At 43.4% G+C, this 20,077-nt stretch overlaps 1 protein-coding gene across 1 annotated transcript in view; it reads right to left on the bottom strand.

The window, feature by feature from the left end:
• FNBP1 (formin binding protein 1) overlaps positions 1 to 20,077 on the bottom strand; it is a 2,646,599-nt gene that overhangs the window by 1,415,075 nt on the left and 1,211,447 nt on the right. The window lies entirely within an intron of this gene.

Here is a 20,077-nt window from a genome sequence, read left to right as displayed (position 1 = left end):
GATAAGGATTTACCATGGTGGACATAAAAGGAAATGGACTTAGAAATCCATTTAACAATGGTTTGCTTAGAGACAGTGTTACTCAACTTGACCTCCTGGAAGGAATAAACAGCTGATCAGTTTTCTGAATGAATTTAGTTTTATCTAAACAAACTTTAAGCTGCCTGTGCACGTCCAGGGAATGTAAGAGTTTTTCCTTGTTTAGAGGGTTTAGGAAAAAGGTGGGAAGATTAATAGCCTAGTTGAAGGTCAACTCCTTGACAAATTTAGGAATAAAGGAAAGATTGCCCCTCAGAGAAAACCTGTCCTTATAAATTAAGGAAGGAAGGAGAGGACATAAAGGCTTGAAGCTCAGAAATCCTTCTAGCAGAAGTAATGGCCATTAGAAGAATGTTCTTCCATGTACAGAATTTCAGAACCTATGCCCCCCTCAATTATATCAGTTTGGTCATAGGCCATATTGGCCTTTGGGTTGGTTGCTATAGAGGGAGCCTGAAAAAATTATCAGACATATCATGAGCTCTTGCAACACCTCAACTGGTGCGTTTAACTCCGACTGGGCAGATGATGGTTCAGGCCTAGGCTATCTGAATTTCTTTTTTGGAATGAGCAGGATGTCAATTGTCAAGGGTTCCATCACCTTAGACTGGGCAAGGCACATCAAGATCTGAGTCCCTAAATAGGTATTTAGCAAGGACAGATGTGTACACAGGGTTTCTGGAACAAGCGACTGAGAAATCTAACAATTCTTATAGTTATGCTCAGCTCCAAGACAAAAAAGTTTGAGATCCTTATAAGAAGAAATCTGCTTACCAAACTCACTTTTCCTTCTTATCTGACATCTAACAGCACAAATCACTAAAATACAAAGAAAACGAGGAAGGTTCCCCAATGGGGCACTTAAATGAATAAACGAAAGATCATAACAACGACCATGCAAAGAACAGACCAGCAGGTGCAAAACCTGCATTCGGACTTATGGCAAGATAGTCTGCGGAACTTACGCTCATAAGTCTACTAATGTACTGTTATGACCATGGGCTTAAGTCATACGTCGGATGTATGTCAGTATGGAAGGTCTTAGCTTTGGTACCTAAGCAGGAGGTCCAGGTTATTTTGGTGAGACAGCTCAATAGTATTGGATTATTGCAACAGCAATCCAAGGAAAGACATCACAGAGTACACCACAGTATATCTTAATATTAATCAGACCAATTCTCACAATTTCCGTGCTCATTAAATCATTATAATAGTTGTAATGCCAGCAGTATCCTGCAATAACCTCTTTTGATACAGGAGTAAATCCTGCAATGTCTTACAATAATTCCTGTTAATACAGGATTTACTCCTGTTGGAACACCTAATTCATAGCTACAAGTTCACAACTAAATCCAGTTCGCCAGTTACTCACACAGTCATTAAGTGTCTTCAAGACAAAAGGATCATTTAGAGCATGACACAAAAAAGCACCCCTACTGCTACCTACTTAAAGTAAGCCTGTTACAAAACAAAAGCATGTATAAAGCAAACACCAGCAGCACTGCCTGTACTTCAAACCTCAACTTGTCTGCTATGGAAAGACAAGCTTTAGAAAACAGACTGAACAGAAGATTACAATGGCTCAGTATGACAACAGTATTTTTTTTTTTTTTGAGGCGGTGGACTGGAGTGCCTACTGGAGCAGAAACACCAACATTTAAAAAATATATTAGCATTGTCCTGGGTCAGCAAATACTAAATATCAAATAAAACTGCATAGCTCAGAGCTCCCATAACTTAGACAAAGTACACACCAAGAAATTCAGTTTGTTTTGTGCATTTTAAGCCTGAATGTTCAACAGTCATTGTGTGGAAGCAGTTATACAACAGTATATACTTCACATTCAAAAATGGGAACAATAACTGGGTGTAACAATTGGTTTTGCCATGGTATGTCCAGCACAACCCTGTACAAACTTATTTGATAACCAGCTTGAGATACAGAGCAGTGCAGTCACCATAATATTAAAACTTATGACTGCCATTTTCTTCATTGCCTTGCTAGCCCTGACCCACACATCAAATCTGATGTTTGCTACCTGCACAAAATATCTAAGAGAAACAATGTGACATTATACAAGTACATACATTTATCTAAATCTATAAAAAGGATATTAACAGTTTAACAAAATGCAGAAACTTCTCTGATAGCATTAATACTGTTACAGGTGCCACACAGAAATGATCAACTGAAATGGCACTTCAGCATTTCAAAAATATTAGAAAGTTCCAGTTGCACCAGAGTTCATTACAATAAAAAAAATAAATAAAAAGGTTACTATATTCTCATTTTACAAGTTAAAAAGACTCTTCACAAATAATTCTCAGCTTATAAGAAATGTTTAACATGAAAAAATGTTATAAAATACAATAGACTAATGTGATGTGTAAGCATCACCATGTGCACTGACAAACATACACAGTACATATTTGTGCTATACTCAGACATTCACAGCAGCAGCAAGAGATGAAAATGAAATTAAATACCACCATATGGTGACATTACGTAAAAAGGTAATACATTCCATTTTTAAATCAATGCCACTGTATAATCATAATAATACAATGGCAATCTAATGGGTAATTCATCATTTAACCATAGTGGGGAGGCGGTGACTATATGTAATCACCTGGGCTTTGTCCTCGTTATCAGACACCATTACCACGGATAAACTATGAATTGCCCAAGAAACTGACATATCTTGCTTACTGTTAAATGGTGGGTGTGATATTTAAGGCAAAATTTTCTTTTCTTGGTCTGAGTGTTTGATCACTCTAGCTTTATTCCTGAAGAGACCAAATTTGACCATATTTCCCTCCTGTAGTATGTATTACTGCTATGATAAACCACTCTATTCTTCATGATGTCCTGACTCTATGTAGAAGTAGTAAAGGCATTGTACATCATCTAACAAAAAGGTATGACACGTTTTTTGAACAACAGTGGTAATAGCTTGGGATCTGAGTGACTCATTTCCAAGAGTAAAGTTAATCTGTTGGACACCAATATAAGGAAAACTTCAGCCAAATTATTTAATATGCAGGGATACAGCGCTGATTATGACCCATGTGACTGTGGTTCAATTAGTGGACTGGACCAGTACTGCAGTACCTGGGTGGGTTGAGAGAAAAATGAAGGGGCACAGTCCACTCATCTTTGTCAGGTTGAAAGAAAGAAACCACTTGTGCTGGAGTCATATTGTACTGCAGAATCACTGTGGTTGAGACAGTAAAGGGTAACTTGTGATGCTTTTATCAGAGGGCAGGACTGCTTGCTGGAATATGCCCTCTTGGAATTGGTCACATGCCTTCCTCAGTCAATCCACTGCACGGCCACCTGACAAGTAGCTTGCTAAACATAAAAGAGTAGGGCAAACTAGAAAAATCTCAAACTACCTAGGATGGCTACCTGAATGATGTCTCCTCTTGACTTGGCACTTACCAAAGTGAAGGAGAACAAATAGGCCACCTGCCTAAAAGAGGGATAGATGACTATCAGGAACTGAGGACAAAGTAAGGCAAAAAAGCATAATCAAAATGTTGATTTAGGAAGGGGGTGTTAGCATCTTGCTTACTAAATTTTCGCAGAACCATTCTATACTTTCAAAGTTGTCACCCAAGGAAAACAAAAGGAAAACAATTTTTCCCAGTTTTCAATGGCCAACAAGTACAGATGTTAAAAGAAGGTTAATGGAACTCTTTTTTCTTACAAGACATACTTGATTACTGAAAAAAATGTCAAATGAGGCTTAAGAAATCAAGACGCAAGAAAGTACAGTTGTGTAAGAAAACTTACCAAAAGTAACATTTTGAATGACTACTGCTATAAAGTTTGTATCCTGCCTAGGATATAATAGCTGGACAACTTCTAAACCTTAAAGGCACATTCCATGCAACCATGCAGTTGACAGCTTGAGGAAAACTGAAGAAAATCAATGGTATGGATGTGCAAGGCCCTACAGAGCTTTCATGCCAAATGAAACAGGGAAGCTAGAATCCTGAAAGAGGTCAAAGCTAGGTAACTAAAAATCAATGTATTCACTCTGGTAACAAAAATCATACAAAAATAAGGGAGATGGAGAGAGGTAGCAGCAGCAGTCATTTGAACATCTACTGTTATGGTAAGTTTACTTATACAACTGCACAATGTTCAACATTTGATTTCAGCTGTAGTAGCCTTATGGGTCTATATTAGGACACAGAACATTCAAAATTTCGAGTGTTCTAATATCGAACCCTATGCATCGAAAATTTAAAACATCGAACATTCAGAACAGCAAATTTTTTCCTAGGGAAAAAAATTTGCTGTTCCAAAACACATACACACAACACTTTTTATTTTAATGTTCCTCAAGATTAAGCCACTTAGTATTTATAACTAATAAAAATGCTATTTTACAGGTGTTTTCCTTTCATGGTGGAATATTTACATAGCTGTATGTTATAGTCACTAGTTTGGACAGTTGTAAACATTCTAAATTATTTGATCCATGAAGACGCTCAAGAATATGTGCTCACCTGAGTACAGGAAGTATGCCTGCTACACAGACACCTAATGATTTTTAAGGCAGCAGGGAAAACACTGACAGCTCGTGTAACATGTCCATTTTACAACTTAAATATATCAAGTTAAGTATAATCAAATGGTTCATCATTTACATCAGTAAAACATGAGACAAATGGTATTTCAAAACATTGTATCTCTGAAGTGTGCAAGCATCTTTCAAAAGATCTAAGTTGGCAAAACTATAAAATATTAGAAAAGACAAAGTGCTTACTACAGCAGACTAGTACAGTGTATTTTTAGTTATGTAATAGCATAATTTCAGCTTCACCTCCAAGTATATTTTCTTTATGTATTCACCATTTGTAACCCCCAAGTTATATTTATTCTGGGAAAAAAATGAGTTACATTTTATTAACAGGTTATACTGGCAGCAAGGTACTTTATACAGCTGTTGTTCTTCCCATATCTGTCCTCTAAATGATACAACTCTTCAATAACGACTGCAGTTTTATAGCACAGATGATAAAAGGTGCCAGTGTGACTTGACAGCATGCGCGTTTTTTTAACAGTCACTTTTAATCAGAAGGAAATACTAGAAAACAATGCTTAGCATTGAAAGTTTATATGAATCGGGTGGCTTTAACCCAACTTTAATTTGATTAAAATTCTTATGTACGATCAATTTGATTAATATTCTTATTTACGATCCTTTGCAGCTCTTCTTTGTTGGTACTTGAGGAATGTGAAATTCTGAATAAAACTGCTAAAGAATTTCAAGCTCACTTAGGACTGTAAGAATGACTGTATTACTATTACCTGAACAAACAGTACTACACAGCTTAAGGTTTAAGTGGAATCTAGTTGCACATAAACATGTAAACTGGTTCACAGACATGAGCAAAGTGTGTGTGTGTGTGTGTGTGTGTGCACATCTGTCTATGTCCCTTTGTGGTTCTGTCACTTCTTTGTGTGAGGGCACAGAGGAGAAGCTCAGCATTTTTTCTTCTCTCTTGCGAGAGCGTGACAGAACCACAGAGGGAAAGAGCCACAAATCCGATTTCAGTGAAAAGCATTCTAAAAAGTATGTCATCAGATGTAATCCTGGAGATATGTACAATTTACCCCTTAACTAAACTTTTTTTCTGTGATGGGGGTGGTTGCTCTTAAAATGTAAAAAATGTGTTGGAATAAGTTGGTTTTCTATACAAGACAGATACAAATTTTTCTTTAATGGAATAGATTGTTACTGATTCCTCTGACTTCTGCAAGAAGAGTGTCTGAATTGCAAACTCTTTTGGTGGGTCAACATGATATTATCTTCCCCGAAGGTAGGGTTTTCCTTGAAAATGAGTCTTTCATTTATGCCTAAAGTAGTATCTGAGTTTACTTTGAGCCAAAGTATCAATCTCCCTGTTTTCTTCCCAAAACCTATAATAATGTAAAATGGACCCCTCCTACAGAGGATGTCCACAAACAACTCATATTTTATCTTGATGGAACTAAAACGTTCATAAATTCTGACCAGTTAGTCATTTCTTATGAAGCTTAGGATAACTAGTGTAAACACAGTTTCCAGATGGTTGTCCAGTGCTATTTCCTTTAGTTATTTACACTACAATAAGTCAATTCCAGACAGGGTCATTGCACACTGTACTAGTGCCCTGGCTTTTTCAGTGGCTCTTTGAAAAGGGCTGGACTCCAGAATTTTTCTGGAGGCAGCATCTTGGTCTCATATACGTACTTTTTCAAAGCATTATGTACTAGACGTTTTCTGATCTAGAACAGGGTTTGTGTGGACCATTCTCTAGGAGATCCTGGACCATCATCCTTCTTCCTAGATCTTATAAGTTGTGGTATTCTACCTGTATAGATAAGGCTAGGGTCTATATTAGAACACCCAATGTTCAAAATTTTGTGTGTTCTAATATCGACCCATTTTCAGAGAACGCTGAAAATATCGAAGAAACAGAAAACCAAATTGTTTACTAGGGAAAGAATTTGGTTGTCCTTTTCTGTTGCTTCCGTATTTTCATCGCTGTGGTGGAAAGTTACGAGTCGGGTTTGGGTAAGTGTGCGATTGTGTGGACGTGAGGGTTAGGGCGGGTTAGGTGAGTTAGGGTTAGGGCGCGGGTCAGGTAAGCGTGCGATTGTGTGGACGTGAGGGTTAAGGCGGGGTAGGTGAGTTAGGGTTAGGGCGCGGGTGAGGTGACTGTGCGATAGTGAAGGACCTTAGGGCTAGGGTTTGGGTTAAGGTAATTGGATAGTTAGTGGTGTATGTATAGTTTAGTGTAGGGTTGGGTGTAAGAGTTTAGGTGTATGTGTGTGGATTGCTGTTTGTTTGGTGTGCTTGTGTTGTGTGTATGTGTTTTGGAACAGCAAATTTTTTCCCTAGGAAAAAATTTGCTGTTCTCTATGTTCGATGTTTTAAATTTTCAATTAACAGGGTTTGATATTAGAACACTCAAAATTGTGAAAGTTTGGTGTTCTAATATTGACCCTTTTTAATTATTTAAAGGACTGATTTCTAATTACTCAAACGTTCTGATGAAGTTCTGATTACTTGGGACAAAACCTGTTAATGTTTAGTCTTTATGTGTATATTATAAGTGTTTTTAATAATAAGTATGCTTAGGCTCCATGTTTTTTTTACAACTGTTTGCCCAACCTGTTTAGCCTTTTTTGTTTAACATCCTAGCATGTGCCGGGTAACCCTGATTGGTTTTTAGTTGTATTTTTTCCAGGTGTGGTCTATTAATGGTTAATAAACCTAAAATCAGCACGAAAAGCTGGTTCACATGGAACAAGAGATATATATTAATTTTAAAACAAAAGTATGATCAGAAGAAAAGTTGTGTACTGACCATAACGTTCCATCTATGTTGTTGCTTTTCATTTGTCTTCAACCTGTGAGACCCTGAATCCAGTACGGATCCAACTCGGACGCATACTCCAGCATCGGATCCAAACTCCTCCTCTACCCACAATGCCTGTGTCTCCCTCCTCCCCTCAGATCGAGTTTGTTGCAAAACGGCAACACCCCAACTTAGACCATATGGCTATAAACCTGACAGTACCCACAAAAAAATTATCAAAAAAGGGACTAGCCAGTAAAGAGGGGCTATGACTCTTCCATCTAGTCCACTACACAGCTCACATACGGCAGGGGGAAGGAGGGTGGGACGGTTGAAGACAAATGAAAAGAAAAACTCAGATGGAACGTTATTGTAAGTACATAACTTTTTTATCTGAAGTTTTTGTTTTCATTTGGTCTTCAACCTCTGGGAAAGAGTTCCTAGCTACCAATAAACCCTGGAAGGACCTCATGGAAGGATGTTTCAGAGTACGGCTGAGCCAAAGGATGCTCTGCCCATGGAAAGAAGATCCAATTTATAATGGGAGAAGTGTGTGCGATGATGCCCAGGTAGCTGCAGAGCAGAGATCATATAAGGAAACCCTGGACCAAAAGGCCACAGAAGTAGCAACAGACCTGGTGGAATGTGCCCGGATATGTCCTGGTGGAGATAAGCTCTATAGGCCAATGAGATACATTCAGAAATCCATCAAGCAAAAGTAACTTTAGAGATAGGCTTTCCCAAGAAGGGCTTAGAAAAGGAAACTAAAAGTTGATCAGACTTATGAAAGGATTTTGTCCTATGCAAATAGAAATGTAGATGCCTGTGGACATCAAACAAGTACAATTTGTACTCTCCTTGAGTCTGGAAATTTGGAAAGAAAAGTTGCAGATTGACAACCTGGTTAATATTAGACTCTGATACCACATTCGGAAGAAAAAAGAAGTTATGTACTCACCATAACGTTCCATCTGAGTAGTTGTACTTCATTTGTCTTCAACCTGTGGGTTACGGATCCGTATCGGAACCAAGCCAGCAATTATTACTAGCACCTGCTCTGAGCTCCAAACTCCTCCCCTTATACATAATACACCTCCACTGCCTTCCATCCCCAGATCGAGTTTGCTGAGTCTTATACTGACAACCCGACCTGAAAAATTACTTGTGACCTATACTGCAGCCCGTAAGGCTGATCATATGCCAAGGTCTGGGAGAAGGAGGGAGGGAAGGTTGAAGTACAACTACTCAGACGGAACGTTATGGTGAGCACATAACTTCTTTATCTGAAGTAGTTTACTTCATTTGGTCTTCAACCTGTGGGACAGAGTCCCCAACTATTAACTCCTGGGAGGCCTTCATGGAAGGATATTCCGGAGCACCACGGAACCAAAGGATGCTCTCCTTCTGGAAGTCAAATCTAATTTGTAATGAGAAATAAATGTATGAAATGAGGACCAAGTAGCTGCACAACAGATGTCATCCAAAGACACTCTAGACCAAAAGGCCACAGAAGTAGCCATGGACCTAGTGGAATGAGCTTTCACATGACCTGGAGGAGACATGTCTCTGTCCTTATATACCTGAAGGATGCATGAAGAGATCCATCTAGTAATAGTGACCTTGGAGATAGGTTTCCCCAAAAAGGGTTTAAAGAAGGATACAAACAATTGATCAGATTCATAGGTTCATAGGTAGGTACTAGGCTATTGGCCCTAGGGCCTATACAAGCCTAGCCAAAAAGGTACCCTGGCTTTCGCCACCCAAGAAAATTATTTTCCTGTGCCCCTGTCAAGCAGAACCACAGAAGTGATCCCCGGGGAGAATTTCCTATTACTCATCCAATCATCAAGATTTTTCTTGAAGAGTGCTAATGAGGAGCTCTGTTTGACATAGATAGGTGGTCTGTTCCAGAGTATGGGAAGTCTCTGGGGCAGGAATCTATCCCTATAGCATGTTCTGTTTATTGTGGTGACAAGGTTTAGGTCCCTAGAGCGTGTAGCTCGGAGGGATTGGGATTTCTTTAAGTGGAGCATGCCCAACAGCTCTGGGTTTGACATAGCTTTGTATGTTAGGCAGAGATCGCCTCTGAGTAGGCGATATGCGATGGAGTAAGGCTGGAGTTTTTTGAGACTGTCTGCTTAAGACATCTGTCTGAGGCCAGTAATCCTCTTTGTGAGGTATTTTTGCCGCCTTTCCAGTTGTTGTAGATGTCTTGTGAGGTACACACCAAAAGAGGCATTGTACTCTACAATGGGTCTAATGAGTGATGAGTAGAGGGGAACATTGACCTTTTTTTTCTGGATGAGAAACCTTTTGTGATGAGGTGTGCCACGTAGAAGGATTTCCTGACCACTGAGGCGATGTGATTATCAAAGGAGAGACTACTGTCCAACTGTGTCCCAAGGTATCTTATCACACTTTTGGTGTTAAGTAGACTACCACCTATGTGGTAGTTCATGGGTACAGAGTTTTTACCAAAGGGGATGACAATGCACTTTTTGGCATTGAGCTTGAGACCATGTCTTTGACACTAGGCATCTGTCTCAGTGAGGCCCTTTTGTAGGATGTCCACATCGTTAGGAGTTTCGATTATGGCTCCTAGTTTGCAGTCATCTGCGAATTTAGTTAGCCAAAGACCTTCTGTGTTAGTCTGTACTTCAGAGAAGTAGATACCAAACAGGAGGGGGCCCAGGACCGAACTCTGTGGTACTCCACTTGTCACTGGTCTGAAGTCTGATTTGGAGTCTGCTACTTTCACAGTGTGGGTTCTGTCAATAAGCCAGTTGGCAACCCATCTTGTGACATAAGGATTTATACCTAGTTTAGTGAATTTATCTATAATTCCAGAGTGGGGGATGGTGTCTAACACCTTGGCGAGATCTAGACAGGCTGTGTGAAACACCTTACCCTCATCTATGGCTTTGGTGACTACTTCAAAGAAGTCTATCAGGTTTAGGAGACATGATCTGCCTTTTACAAACCCAAACTGTGTGGGGTCCAGAGTTTGGAGATCTCTAAAGTCTTTGTTTATGAGTTCCATGATGATACGTTCCATGGCCTTGCAGACGAGGCTCGTCAGGCTAATGGGGCGGTGGTTCCCGGGGTATGTTGTGACCCTCCCCCTTTGTGGAGTGGGATAACTGTTGCGGTGCCCCATTCAATGGGCACAAAGCCTGAAGTGAGGCTATGACTGAACATGGTACTTAGATGGGGTGCCAGTTCATTCTGTAGTTCATGCAGAAGGCAGCCTGGGATGTTGTCAGGTCCCATGGATGCTGTGTTCTTGGCTTTGGAGAGTGAGGATTTTACCTGTGCAGCCGTAATTACAGGAACTGTGCATTCTTCCAGTATAAAGATGGGCCTTTTAGGGGTTGAGGGTGAGGGGGGGGGTAAAGTTAGCACTGAATCTATCTGCCAGGATGTTGGCAATATCAGTTGGTTCTGTATATTTAGTGTCATTGTGCTGTAACTCAGAGCAGATCTGAGTGTTGCCACTGAGATTTTTGACATAGCTACAGAATGCTTTGTAGTTGTCTTTAGCATCAGTGGCAATTTTGTTTTCATAACTAGCTTTGGAGGATTTTATGGGGGATCTCAGCTTCTTACTGAGGCTGACCAGGGAGTTCCTCCAATCATGGGATTTTAATCTTTTTTTTGCAACAGTTTCTTTCTTCTGTTGTAGAGTTTGTTTATGGCAGAAGACCACCAGATTGGCTTCCTTTTTTTGAAGGATAGCATCTTGGTTCTGTTAGGGATAGCATGACCCATACACTCATGTAAGTGCTTATAAAGTGCATTTGTGTAGGATTCAGCAGTCGTACCTCTATTGTCCATCTGCATGGGTGTCGTGAAGTTTGCCACTTCTGTCTTAAGAAGCGTGAAGTTGGCTTTGGAGAATTTTTTACGGTTGTTTTACTAATGGGGGGTGGGAGCGGGATGTGGATGTCTAGGGTGATTAGCTTGTGGTCGGATCTGACCAACGAGGAGCTGACCTCTGGTGTGGAACACCGGTCACCCATGTTGGTGATTTAAATAAATTTTTTGTCCTGTGTAAATAGAATCGTAACTGTCTGTCTATTAACATCCAACAGGTGGAGTTTGTATTCCATCTTGTTAGTAAAATTGGGAAAAAACACAGGCAAATTCACGATCTGATTGATATTGACTGGTGTAGCCACCTTAGGAAGAAAGGATGGATTGGTTTGAAGAGAAACACTATCTTTGTGAAAAATCATATAAAGAACTTTGATGGACAAGGCCTGTAATTCTGAGACCCTTTTGGGAGAGGTAATAGCCACCAGAAAAGCTGTTTTCCAAGATAAACATTTCAGATCTGCAGTTGCGGCAGGCTCAAAAGGTGGAGCGACCAAAGCTTGAAGAACCATAGTAAGGACCCACGGGGGAAACAGTATCTTTGACCAGGGGGCGTAACAAAAAGGTGCCTTTAATAAAGGCTTTACACAGTCTGGAAGAGGCTAGAGAGGCAGAATATCGCCCACATGAAAATGAGAGGTGGCAGCCAACTGAACCTTGACAGTAGAACTAGCTCCATGTTGAAAAATATCAGCTAGAAAATCAAGAATGGCAGAAATTAGAGCCATGAATGGGTCGAAACTCCTTTGAGAGGCCCAAAAGCAAAAACACTTCCACTTGCTGCGATAAACCTTCCTGGTCGAAGACTTATGAGCAGCCACCAGAATAGATCTAACTGAGGAGGATAGTCCAGGAGTCCTAGCAATCACGGGAACTGGAGCAGCCAAGCTGTGAGCTTCAGACAGCCCAGATTCGGATAAGGCAACCCCGAAGCATGTGAAATTAGATCCTGAATGGGATCTAGATCCAAGGCAGAGCCAGAAGGGGAAACCAAAGGAAAGGAAACCATACCTGGCAAGGCCAGAATGGGGGCAATGAGGATCACTTTGCTCCCCAGTCGACGAGCTTTCTGTAGAAACCTGGGAATAAGAGGTACTGGTGGGTAAGCATACAGAAGACCGGGAGGCCAAACATCTCTGGGGGACTCCCCCAGCTAGGGGTTCAGAGCAAAAAACACGCTGCACTTCACATTGGAAGGAGATGTGAAGAGATCGCACCAAGGTTGACCCCATTCGCTGAAGATCTGTTCCGCAACTGACATATTCGGTGACCACTCGTAAGGCATCAGAATGGTCTGACTTAACCTGTTCGCTTGGATATTGGACTGTCCCGGAATGTGCGTTGCGATGAGAAAGCGACCGGTGGAGATCGCCCATTCCTACACTCTCATGGCCTTGTGACAAAGGGGGTAAGATCTGGTCCCTCCCTGTTTGTTGATATACCAGACCACTGACATGTTGTCTGACTGAACTACAATCGTTCCTAGAGGAAGAAAGGCATGAAGGGCCTGCAAAGCTAGGACTGCCCTAATCTCTAGAACATTTATGTGCAAGCTGGTCTCAATGTGGGACCACAGGCCTTGGACTGTCCTGCCCGAACTGTGCCCCCCCACCCGAGTTGGGAGGCATCCGTGGTCACTGTGGCTTGGGCCGGGGCTGGAACAAAGGGTTGTCCCTCCAAAATGTCCGGAGAGCGCATCCACCACAGGAGGGACAACCGACAGACTCGACTGAGTTGAAATGGATATGCCAATGGCAGCTCCAACAGGGACCTACAACTAGAGTCCACTGTAGAATTCTCATGTGTAACCTGGCACACGGGAGAAGAGTTATGGTCACCGCCATCGAGCCTAAGGCCCTCAACACCGACTCTGCCATTGGGAGATGAGAGTGGTAGATCAGAGACACATGCATCCTCAGGTTTAGAGCCCTCTCCGAGGTCAGGAAGATTTTGCACTGAAGAGTATCTATCCTGGCACCAATGTAGTCTATCACCTGTACAGGATCTAGGAGAGATTTGGATGCGTTGATCATGATCCCAAAAAGCAGGGCAAGAGTCAGGAAATAATCCCTGGTTTGGGAGATTAGACGCCTGGTGGGAGTAGTGAGGAGCCAATCGTCCAGGTACGGATAGACCTGAATTATCTGAAGTCTCAGGTGAGCCGCTACCACCTCCATCACTTTGGTAAATACCCTGGGGGCTGTGGTGAGACCAAAGGGTAGGGCTCGAAATTGGTAATGATTGACTCCTAGCTGGAAGCGGAGGAACCTCCTGGAGCTTCTGTGCATTTTTATGTGATAGACATCATCCTGGAGGTCTAACAAGCACATCCAGTCACTCTCTTGCAGGTACAGCATGATGGACTGTAATGTGACCATCAGTAACTTCTCTTTGGCAACTGACAGGTTCAGGGTAGAGAGGTCCAGAATGGGCCTTAAGTCCCCCATTTTCTTTGGCACCAAAAAAGAACCTGGAGTAGAAGCCCAATCCAGACTGATCTGGGGGGACGGTTTTGATGGCTCGTTTTTCTAGCAGCTTGGAAATTCCCTGTGCTGCTGCTCCCTTTGCATGGGTGGTATGTCCGGGAGGTGTCTTGGAGATTTGAGGGAACAAAGGGGATAGAGTATCCTCTGGATATGATCTGAAGCACCCAGCGGTCTGTTGTTATGGACTCCCATACTGCTAGGTGCAAAGACAATCGTCCCCCGACTGCCTCCAGAGTAGAGCAGTCTGGCAACCCCTCAGGGTTGCTGTCCGGGTCTGTCCGAGAAAGGTTCTTGAGACCCAAAATTCCTTCTTCCTCTGGAGGAAGAAGATCCCTGAATGTTCTAGAAATACTGTGACTTCTGGAACCACATCTTCTTTTGCCCTCTCTGGTTCTGGGAAAAAGACCTTTGAGGGTTCAAGAAGCGGATCCAGATAGCAGACAGTGTTTTCCCATCCTTCTCACTCTGGACTAATGTCTCTGATGGTCTTACCAAAGAGAGCAGAGCCATCATAAGAGGCATTGGCAAAGGACGCCTTGAAGGGTTCCGAAAATTGACATAACCTGAGCCAGGCATTGCGCCTCATGGACAAGCCAGACCCAGCCACCCCAGCCACTCCTTCTGTAGCACGTGAAAGGAGTCGCATGGACGTGTTGGAGACTGCTTTTAGAGTGGCCATCCTTGTGGAGAACGAAGCCTTGTCCTCCTGTGACATGGACTTGGGGAAAGACTCCTCCAGCTCCTTTACCAGGTCGGGTTGGAGTATGGTGACATGGGCTAGGTAGTTCAGTGCCCTAATCGAAAAGGTAGCTGAAGTGTAAACCCGTTCCCTAGGCGGTCCATCATCTGCGACTCTCGGTCAGGAGGATGAACTGAGGAACTTTCCTGAGCAAGTTCCTTCTTCGTGGTTGCTGCTACCACCATGGCGTCTATGGGGGAGCCCTTGTTCCATGCTAGCCTGTCTATGGGGGGGCTTAAAATTTTGTCGGGTCTCTGAGATAGGTTCCATGGTGTCCGGTTCCTCCCATGTCTGCGAGGTGACCAGATCCACCAAAGGATCCGCAGGAGGGGACACCCAAGAAGTAGATGGGCCCATGCCAAAAGCCTCCAGGAACATGGACTAGTCAGAAGGAGGTTTGGGGGCAGACCAACCTCCCCGTTGGCGCAGGATTTCCATGATGTCTCCGAAGAAGACATCCTCAAGAGGTGACTTAATTAGGGGAACCTTCTCCATCATTCACATCAGTGTCCTCGGTGAGGGACTTGGGGGAGTCCAAGTGCCTCCTTTTACACGTATGCTTGCGCAGTACCTCTCCAGTGAGGCTCTCTGGGGGGACCTCGCAAACCACTTGTCCTCAGTGGGGAACCATCTGGGGCTCCTCATGCATGGGCTGTCCCTCTGGTAAAACGATGAGGACTGCAGATAGAGCCACGGGGGTCTGGGTGGAGTCCGAGGGGACAGATCCAGTGGACAGAACCCTTTCTACCACGTTGAACGCTGAAGGAAAGCGAGCCTCCTGAGAAACCAAGAAAGAGGCCGGTCTCCCTGGGTCCGACAAGAGAACTGACGCCGGGCCCAAAGTGGATGAAGCTCCGAGGGAGGGAACTTCGCCCGACAAAGGTGGAGACAATGAAAAAAGTTCCACTCCTTCAGATCTGACACCCAAGCTACAGCTCTGAAAGCGGCTCAGATCCGAGCTGGTCAGATCCAAAATGCTCCAGGTAGCTGTCAGCGTTGAGGAAGCAGGTACTGTCGGCACCGATCCCCTGACCGCAGCCATCCTCGGATCCGAATACTCCGAACCCGAAGGTCAGATCGGAGAAGGAGATATCTGCTGGAAAAAAGAAAGCGAGCTCCCTCCTCCGGAGGGGGGGGGGGGCTGGAAAGACCCCCATCTGGATCTGAGTACGGATAAACCTCCTCATCATTTTATCCAGATCAATCTCTGACAACAACCGGGTGGACCTGGACGAAGCCATGGACTCCGACCTGGCGGGTTGGGGCACTGAGGCCCTAGAAGCTGAACGTGTCTCTTCCGGCTCTGGGGAGAACCTCGGAGATCAAAGCTGAGGGGAGTCACAGATCCATAATGTTTTTATGGGTGAAGGGAGGTCCGGAGACCTCTTTAATTTTTCCCTCGCCTTCGACTCTCTCTCCTTCTCTCTGCCCCTTTTCCACTCCGCTTCCACAGGCTTTTGTACAGGAGGTTGAGTCCCAGTCTGGGAAGGAGGAGAAGCCAGTGGAAGAGAGGAAGGACAGGCAGCCGCAGCAGCCACTGTGACCGAAGCCACAAATGAGGAAACAGTCTCTGAAGGGGGAAGAAGGCCTTTGAGGGCCAACTTGGTCTTCCTATCCTTAATGGTGCGAGGGTTGAATCCTGCACATAAACGACAGTCCACACAAAGATGGGTCCCCCCAAGCACATAACACACAGAGTGTGGCCATCCGCAGGGGATAATTTATGGCCAAACTCAGTGCAACATTTGAAGATAGGCTTATCAGCCATACCATCAGAGAAAGAAACCTTAACAAAAAAAGTGGTTTCTTTTTTACTAACACACACTCACCACACTCGCACAGAAAACACTGAGGGGGGGGGGAGCAAAAATCTACACAACAATACAAACTACTCTAACTATCCTAACACTCTATAACTTGACGCACCAAGCGAGGGGAAGAGAAATGGAACCTATACTAACACTATCTATCAATTTTTTAAAGAAAAAAGATACTCAAAAAGGTTTTACCCACTTGACTAAGTTGGAGCTCAAGAGATAACGATGCATAAGCTATTCGTGGCAAATGAGTTCTGGGGATTGAAGGCAGTGGAGGTGTATTATGGGTAAGGAGAGGAGTTTGGAGCTCAGAGCAGGTGCTAGTAATAGTTGCCGGCTCGGCTCTGATACGGATCCGTAACCCACAGGTTGAAGACCAAATGAGGTAAACTACTTCAGGTTGATGGATTAGTCTGCAGGGATACCCTGTCTTTATGAAATACCATATAAGGGGGCTTGACAGATAAGGCTTGGATCTCAGAAACCCTTTTGGCTAAGGTAATTGCAACCAAGAAAGCCATCTTCCAAGACAGAAACTGTAACTCAACCGTAACCGCTGGCTCGAAGGGGGGGAGAAACCACAGCCTGCAGTACTAGGGTGAGATCCCAAGGGGGTGTTGTGTCCTTAGCTAGAGGCCTAAGTAGAAAGGTACCTTTCAAAAAGGCCTTACAAAGCTTGGACAAAGCCAAAGAAGACGCAGTCTTGCCTATGTGAAAATTAGAAACCGCTGCCAGTTGTACCTTAATTGTTGAGAAGCTAGCGCCATGATTAAAAATGTCAGCCAAAATCTCCAAAATGGCTGGAGCTGGTGCAGTGAAAGGATCCAGGTCATGCTGAGAAGGCCAGATTGAGAAATGCTTCGATTTACTTGTGTAAACTTTTCTGGTGGAAGACTTATGAGCCGCTACCGAAATCTTCTTAATGGGAGAAGACAGCCTGGGAGTCCTAACTATCAAGGGAACTGGAGCAGCCAAGCCATGAGCTTCAGGCCAAGTCTGGGGTGAGGGATCCCTGAGGGATGAGTAATCAGATCAGAACCGGATATAGCATCCGAGGTGGACATACTGCATGAGACTACAGAGGGGGGATCCACACTTGATGTGGCCAGAAAGGGGCAAGGAGGATCACTGAGCTCCCCAGCCGTTAATCTTTCTGAATGAACTTGGATATCAGAGGCAGCGAAGAGTAAGCATATAGTGGACTTGAGGGCTAAGCATGAACTAGAACATCCATGGGGGCTCTCCCAGATGGGGGTTCAGAACAAAATACTCCTTGCACTTCACATTGGAAGGAGAGGCAAAGAGATCGCAGCAAGGCTGACCCCACTTTAGAAAGATCTGCTCTGCTACTGAAGGATTAAGAGACCACTCGTTAAGGCATCAAAATAGATCTGCTGAGCTTGTCTGCCAGTATGTTGGACCTCCCCGGAATGTGCATTGCCACCACAAAACAGCTGGAGGAGATCAGTCATTCCCACAATCTCATGGCTTCACAACAAAGGGGGTAGGATCTGGTCCCCCCAGTTTGTTGATGTAACAGACTACTGACATATTGTCCATCTCAAAACTTGCATTTTATCTGTCTTTGGCCTAGCACTCTTGTGTGGGGTCATTTACTGCACTGTTATAACTTGTTGATACTTGTGAACCTCTGCTATCTCTGAAAAAAAAACAAAAAAAATCTTGCTTTTTTCCCACTTTTCTGAGATTTAAAAAAGTTCAGTTACAGGCTTGCTGTTCTTGAACTGTTTTGTAAGTATCTGAGAGGCCATTTTTTGCTTGGGCTAAAGGGAAGTCTCTCTGTTGATCAGTGGCAGTGAAAAACATTGAGCAGCCTGCCTGCCCCTGTGGGAGTGGTTACTGACTTGAAACTGTAGTTTTATTGGCCATTTTGGGTCAATTCCAAAACTCCTTCATCTTCCTCTCTTAAAACCTGGTTGCCTCGTGGTTTTGGCGTCTTTTCAGGCTTGTTGGCTGTTGGTGAAGCACCCACCAAGAGGAGAAAACGTTGAGAGAAGAAAGGAGCCACTTTTTAGATTTTAAGTATTTTTCCTCTGTTTATTTGCTAAGTTTACCTGCATAGCCGCCTATTTTGAGCATTTTCTGGCTTGTTAAACTTGATTTCTGCATTAGTAACTGTATTTAGAGCACAACCTAGAGCTGTTTACTGAATTTCCTGTTTGCACTTATTTTTAAAATCGTTTTTTTCTCAAAACTTGCATTTTATCTGTCTTTGGCCTAGCACTCTTGTGTGGGGTCATTTACTGCACTGTTATAACTTGTTGATACCTGTGAACCTCTGCTATCTCTGAAAGAAACAAAAAAAATCTTGCTTTTTTCCCACTTTTCTGAGATTTTAAAAAGTTCAGTTACAGGCTTGCTGTTCTTGAACTGTTTGTAAGTTTCTGTGAGGCCATTTTTTTGCTTGGGCTAAAGGGAGGTCTCTCTGTTGATCAGTGGCAGTGGGAAATATTGAGCGGCCTGCCTGCCCCTGTGGGAGTGGTTACTGACTTGAAACTGTAGTTTTATTGGCCATTTTGGGTCACTTCCAAAACTCCATCTTCCTCTCTTAAAACCCTCTTTTGCGTGGTTTTGCGCATTTTTGAGCATAGCGCAACATCGGGCAGCGCCGCCTAATTGGGTTTAAACTATTCCTGGCTCCACAAAGTCTGCTCTTCACTTTTTCCCTTAGAACTGCTCTATCTCTCAATTTAAGCACCATATTCTCATTCTAAGGCCCTTCACTGGTCCAATTAAATAATCCTACAAGTTAGCACTATTAAACTATAAGCACTACTTACTCTTATACTCTCTACGATTACCCTGTCCTCTATTGGTCCGTCTGAAATTCAGTTTCCCTATATTACTCTAGCATGTCCAAAGGTCAGTCAATGGTTTCCTCTCCAGTCCAGCTGGTGAATCTGGGAATTTTGAGGCAATGTTACAACTGTCTCGTGTACACGGACAACCCTCTCCTCCTCCAAACAGGTTCAAATATATGTGAGAGATGCAACTATTTAGCCAAACTGGAGGCTGAGCTCTCTCATCTCAAAACCTGGTGTAACCAAGTCAGGAGGAGAAGGTAACCTCACACAACACAATTCCAGCATCACATAGTCCCACCACATCAGCAAACCAAAGACATAAATACACAAAAACATACTCGGAGGCTCTAAATAAAAATCTACCTAAGCAACATAGACCTCCAAAGCAGACATCCAAGTAAACGCTACCTCAAAACAAAACACGCACAACACATAACCCACAAAGTCAGTGTGCCAAGCAGCCACAGCCCTTAAGGCTGAATAACACACCTGATACTCTTGTAATAGGTGACTCTATTGTCAGACACACTGACGTCCCGCTCACCAGGCTGAATAAAGAGAAGGTCACGGTGAGCTGCCTGTTGGGTGCTAAGATCCGCCACATAACGCAAGCACTCAGGTCACTCCAAAGCAAATACAAATATGACTCAGTCATTGTACATGCTGGTGTGAATGACCTGAGACGTACCTCCCTGGACTACATGAAAAGAGACATAGAGGAGCTCTCTGATCATGTAGCCCAGGCTGGTATGACCCTGACCTTGAGCAGCATCTTACCCTCACCTAGAATGATGCCACAGTACAAAGACAAAATGATCGATTTTAACAATTGGCTAAAATTTTGGTGTCATTCAAAGGGGATCCAGTGTCTGTCAGCCTGGGATGACCTGCTCGACAAGCCACGTTGCTTCGCTAGGGACGGCTTGCACCTGTCACCAC

Source organism: Protopterus annectens, chromosome 16.part0, assembly GCF_019279795.1.
Source record: "Protopterus annectens isolate FY-2018-M chromosome 16.part0, PAN1.0, whole genome shotgun sequence".
Classification (NCBI taxonomy): Eukaryota; Metazoa; Chordata; order Ceratodontiformes; family Protopteridae; genus Protopterus; species Protopterus annectens.
Note: the sequence above shows the minus strand (reverse complement) of the source record. Positions and strands in the feature narration are given on the sequence as shown.